We start from the raw sequence: 6,095 nt of genomic DNA, 5'->3' as shown, positions 1-6,095 counted from the left end.
GGTGAGCGAAACCAACTGTGTGTATTTATACTTGCTGGCAAATGTGACAGCAATGATAGTGTTAGTGGAGAAGTGGCTAGTGTCACAGTTTGAATATTTCCAGGATCCTCCGAAAGAAGAGCAATTTTATCCCCTCTGAATAGAAGCTAAAAGGGGTATGTGTGTGGAGCATCGTGTTCTGTCATCACAGATGGCCTTTGCAGAGGGTGACAGAATGGCAAATACACCATGTTAGCATACAGTGAGTATGACTGAAAGGGAGGTTCCTCAAATTGATTCTTCTAACAGTGTTCCATGAATCATAGATTAGGGTTGGAAGAGACCTCAGGAGGTCATCTAGTCCAACCCCCTGCTCAAAGCAGGATCAACACCAACTAAATCATCCCAGCCAGGGCTTTGTCAAGCCAGGCCCTAAAAACCTCTAAGGATCGAGATTCTACCACCTCCCTAGGTAACCTATTCCAGTGCTTTACCACCCTCCTAGTGAAATAGTGTTTCCTAATATCCAACCTAGACCTCCCCCACTGCAACTTGAGACCATTGCTCCTTGTTCTGTCATCTGCCACCACTGAGAACAGCCGAGTTCCATCCTCTTTGGAACCACCCTTCAGGTAGTTGAAGGCTGCTATCAAATCTCTCCTCACTCTTCTCTTCTGCAGACGAAACAAGCCCAGTTTCCTCAGCCTCTCCTTCTCCATGGGAGGTGTTTAAATCAGGCCAAGCAGACTAGTAACTATCTGGTTACACTGCTGTGCAGAGAATCTAAGTTCAGATTCTGAGCTCGACAAGCAGACTGGCAGGGAGTAGTAGCTCTGGTGGAGAGATACCATCCCCCCTGCCACATCAGTTTCTAATGACCTCCTGCCATTCTGGATTTGGGGTTTTGTTCCAGAAGGTCCTCTTCTAGTTTACTCTTGGGATGTAGTGCATTGAGAGACTGGACTATGAGTGATCATGTCCCAACAATAAAATAGCCAGTGTTTACGTGGGAGGCAATTCTCAGTATCTCAACAAGGCTGAAGAGGAACTTTTGGGGTTAAACGCTTAATCATTCTGGCCTTTGACTTTCACATCTAGGAGCATTCTGAGCCAGAGATGACCCTGACTGCCTGTCTGTTTTTATACCACCTGAACATGGTGCCATCTTTTGAATAACATCTCAGGTTTTTAATATAACATTATTTTAGGATTACTCTGAAATTATTGTCCCATTTGCTCCAGCCTATTTATAGCTGTACAATAATCCCCTGTTTTACAGCATATAAAAATATACATTTCTGAAAAAGCAACAGTGTAAACCGTGCAGTCCAGAAGACGGTGAGGAGATGAGTGACGAAAACAACAGTTTGTCCATCTGATGTTATTGGTCAGTAACTTGATGTCACGTAGGCTTTGACTGTGCGTCCAGCTTCTGAAGATTTCAAGCTCTAGCCAGTAATGTTCGTGTTAAGAAACTCCGATGGGCACTTTTCAAATGTTTTAGAGTTCAGGTTTGGTATCCAAAATATTTGAACCCCATGAGATTGCAAAACTTGGCTGGGAACCTCGCAAGAGCAGGGCTTTCTTGTGAGATTTCCATCTCTTCTGCTTCTCATCTTGGCTTGAAATACCATGAGAATAAATGTTTTCATGGCGTATTTCAACACTTGCTGGTTTCAAATCCTGGACTTTATTTCAAAATCTTTGGAAAGGTTCAGTTCAGTTCTAAAGGGTGGTTTAACGACAAATGGGCTAGTGTCACAAATTTGGGGTCCAGGCCTATATACCATTTGAGAGTCAGAGAGGTTCAGATCCAGGGTTTTGATCTGATCCCATCTCTAATTTAAACTATTTAAGACATTCTCCAGTTTTCTTATAAAACATTCATATGGGAGAACTGAACAAATGGCTGTGTTTAATTAGTCCAATCAACTAAACTCGTTGCCTCACTCCCTCAGTGCAAAGAAAGCTACGAAGTGTCATTTACTGACCTGCAGAATACAATGAAGCTTTGATGAATTGGAAAAACCTCAGCACTGCCCTTCTTATAATTTAATTTAGCTCTCATGCTGGACAGCTCAAGTGTACTGTCAACCTCTATTTATAGGTAGCATCTTTATAGGTGGAAAGAGAAATGAATTAATGTCAGCAAGATTAGCAATTATACCACTACTAAATAGTATGCTTGAAGCGCTAAATAGCAGCAGTAATTATGTCACGGACTCTAGATCACCCTTTCCCAAAACAAGTCGTATTCCCAGAGAGTATCCCAATTGTGCTATAACATACAGGATAGTGTGTATTTGTACCACTATCCTCTACTGGAGAGAATATGAAGCTTGCTCAGTTGGGGTCAACAGGGCCTCACACAGCTGGTCCTCAGAGGATATGAGCCCTAACGCTGCTAGGTTAACAGAATTTCTACCTAAACTCAGCTGGTAATAAGAGGCCTGTCCTTAATCTGCAGCAACATTCTATCACCATTGGCAGGCTGGCAGGCAGCCCCCTGGGAGGGTTAGATGGGTGCCCAAAACATTGTGACAGTGATCAATCTAAAGGACTACCGCTCAGAGGCCTGAAGGTTGAAAAGCAATGGTATTGGGTGGTGCAAATTAGAGGCAAGAAAGGGAATCTCAGCAGCAGCCTAATGAAGATCCCTTTAAGTTTCACTGGGTGCATGGTTGGCTGTTTGGTCATTTACCTGGAGAACTTTGGCTCCCCATTATGATCAGTGATTCTAGTAATGAGGACAGCCATTAATCACTTGATCCTGCAGCCCTTTAGCCCCGTTAATTTTACTGGGATTATCAAGTGAGTAATGATTACATTACAGGAAGTGTTCATGGATTAGCCCTTTTCTTGGTTTACTCTATTCCTTTTTTTGGAAATTTGACTTCCATCCAGAAGTGACCTGTCTATTTGTATGCCATCTGTAACATCTCAGGTTCGGAATATGTGATTGTTTTTGGAAATCTTTTGGAAGGTTCCTCTGTTCCTACAGGGATTTGTATGCCATCTGTAACATCTCAGGTTTGGAATATGTGATTGTTTTTGGAAATCTTTTGGAAGGTTCCCCTGTTCCTACAGGGATTTGGACCACATGCCACTGCAAATTGCTTCTCCCCTGCTTATGTCAGAAACCTGTACACAACTCATGTTCCCGACATATCATACAGAGGGAACAAGCACATTGGTAGGCCTATGTTTTGCCTCTTGCCTAGCTGCTTAAGAAAATCTGCAAACTGTTTTAAGATGAGGAGCGAAGCAGAATCTACACTCCTCGGGATCACCCCTAGTAGGTCAACTGCCACCTTGCAAATTTGCTGTGAACACACTGTATTCTTTCAGCACCTGTAAACTCACACAAAACACTTATTTGAGGCAATGGCAGTTGAGAGAAAAATGACATTGGCCCCATAGAGGGCCCAAAGTGCTCTTGATTGTTGTAGAGGAAAGAAAATGCCAGCTTCTCAAGATGGTTCATGCCTCTCCACTTTTGTGAAATCTTTGAAACACACTGGCATTATCTGAACTGATACCAGCAATTTGATCCGCAAACAAGCACATTCCCCTTCCCTCCCTCCCCCCGCCTTCCTTTTACAGGTTTCACTTTGATCCCTTTGAGATCGGTAGCAAGGATCTTGCCTCAATGGGATTGGGCACTTTGTACTGTGTTAACAACTGTGAGTTCAGTAATCTTAAACAACGATTTTAATGCATTCAGAGTCGAGCAGAGTAAAAATTTAAGTTGGACAATTTTGCCTCTGTTTGTGAATTGTCTGCAAATTTTCTTGAATTCATCATTCAAAATGACTTCATTTGGGCAAATAATTCATGGCTTCTAGATTGTTTGTGAGCAAGTTTGTTGTGAGGACAGTTGGAATCTGATCTCTGGTGGTCGGACATCAAAGGCCAGATTTAGGTGCCTAAATATGCAGATAGGCCCCTACTAGATTTTACAGAAGTGCCTGAGCTGATTAGGTACCTAAAGTCAATGGGAGTTAAGCATCTAACTCACTTAGGCATTTTTGTAACTCCAATTAGGTGCCAATCTGCATCTTTCGGTGCCTAAATACCTTTGTGAACTTGCCCCCAAGGTGTGATGATGGTTTGATTGGGAGTTTATTGAACAGAAAATGGTATTCCTATTTAGCTGTTTTTACTGCTTGTTTACTTTGGGCTCGATTCTCATTTACACTAGGACTGCTTTATACCACTCTGGCTGTGTAAAGGAGCCTCAGTGTGGGTGCAAATTACATTTACACTCACCTCAAGGCTGCTTTACGCTGCCAGACCTATGTGAAGCGACCCTGTAAATTCTAGTTTTGCAAAGTCTCCAAGACAATTTGTAAGGACCCAATGGTGATGCGTGGGTTCTCAGAAGCTAACAAGTGTCTTAGGGATGCATAAATGAAAGACATGGGGGGAGATCAAACACTGCCAAATGCAGGAGTTATTATTGAATGAGAGATGAATGAATAATGATTCCTCATCAATATTATTTGGTGCCTTTTCAAAGCCCTGCCCTGCAAAATTCCAAATGTCCTCTCAATGTGCTGGACACCTATAATTCCCATTCAAATCAATAGGCATTCAGTGCCTCACAGTAACTGGCTCTTCCATACTGGGAAAGACGTCAATGCTTCATGCCAAGGAAGCTGCGTTATTACTTGGCAGGCTCAGTGGGTAATTATGTTATGAGCTGCTTATTTCTGATATTGTGCAAATAATTCCTCCCACCGTTTCTTTCAACTCCTGAATTGCTTATTTGTTTGAATAGCTACGGGAAAATATAACAGGCTCCCAAATGCTTTTTTCACCCACATCTACAAGGGAGGGCCCATTCTCATTGGGGTACATCCTTAACTCATTTGTGCATGTAACTCCCATTGATTTGAATAGGAATGAACAGCCTAGTGCTCAGAGCCGTGTGAGAGGCTCAGTACATTGCAGAGAAGGCATCAAGAAGAGAATGCAGTACAAATACACAGCAGGGCAGCCTGACATCTGCGAGTCTTGTGCTACATCATAGGAAGATTTTGTGGCTCTGGCAAGAAGCTGGAGCAGGAAGTGCTGAACTTTTAAATGGCCCCCCCTGGACCTTATAGAGACTGGAAAATATGACTGAGTACAAAGGTCTCCCGGAAACCACATGATACACACATCTTGCCTGGTTTCGAGTTTTGGTTTAAAAGCATTAAGGTTCAGAAACATTTTGAATGAGTCTGGGATGACCAGTGTGTTTAAAAAAGAAAAGAACATTGTGGCAAGTTTCTGAAACGAGGTGAAATTCACCCCCTTTCATCAAGTGTTTCCTTGAGATGGAATTTACTAGACTCCAAAACACAAAGCAGAAGGGAATATCCTCACCAAGCCCTGAAAGCTGAACCCACTGAACTTCAGACAGCTTTGGGGTCAGGGGACTTCTGCAAGTCACAGAGGGCCAGATCCCCAGCTGGTGTAGATCAACATAGTTTCATTGGCACTGAAGTCAACAGAACTACATTGATCTGCACCAACTATGGATCTGACCCAATGTGTTGTCAACTCCCTATTTGCGTCAGCAGGAATCTAGGGTGCTCACTGCCTCTAAGGACTGGACCATAACTGAGCAGCAGAGGTGATTGGAAGTTGAAAAGTCTTCATGTCAGAACTCCCTTAACTGAGACCATTCAGAGATACAAAACATTGCAATGAATGCTTTCTTTCCCCCTTTCCCTTAACTTCTGTTGCTGTTGGGTCAACAGGTCCAACCTTAAAAAAAAAAAAAGTTTATATCATGAAGTGGCTCTAAAGTTAGAGCTCTCCGAATGTACCCATGCTGAAACCATCATGGTATATTTATAATTCTCTCTCGCAAGATGCATTAGATGTTCTTGTCCCCCTCCCTCCACCCGATTGCACTTCAAAATCAGAATCGCTGGAGCTTTAAAAAGAAGAGACAGTGAAAATCAAGGCCTTTAAACAGTAGGGAAATGATGTTACAGTCATTTCAAGGAGCCGGTGCTTAAAGGTGCTTCGGGGCTTCAATGCCCATTAAAATAAATGGAAAGATTCCCATTGACTTCAATGGGCTTTGGATCAAGTCCACAACTCTCAATGACTTCAGTTCTAAA

This window comes from Terrapene carolina, unplaced genomic scaffold (genome assembly GCF_002925995.2).
Source record: "Terrapene carolina triunguis isolate 2854851 unplaced genomic scaffold, T_m_triunguis-2.0 Scaffold53, whole genome shotgun sequence".
NCBI classification, from domain to species: Eukaryota; Metazoa; Chordata; order Testudines; family Emydidae; genus Terrapene; species Terrapene triunguis.
The sequence above is the reverse complement of the archived record's forward strand: the minus strand, read 5'-3'. Positions refer to the sequence as shown.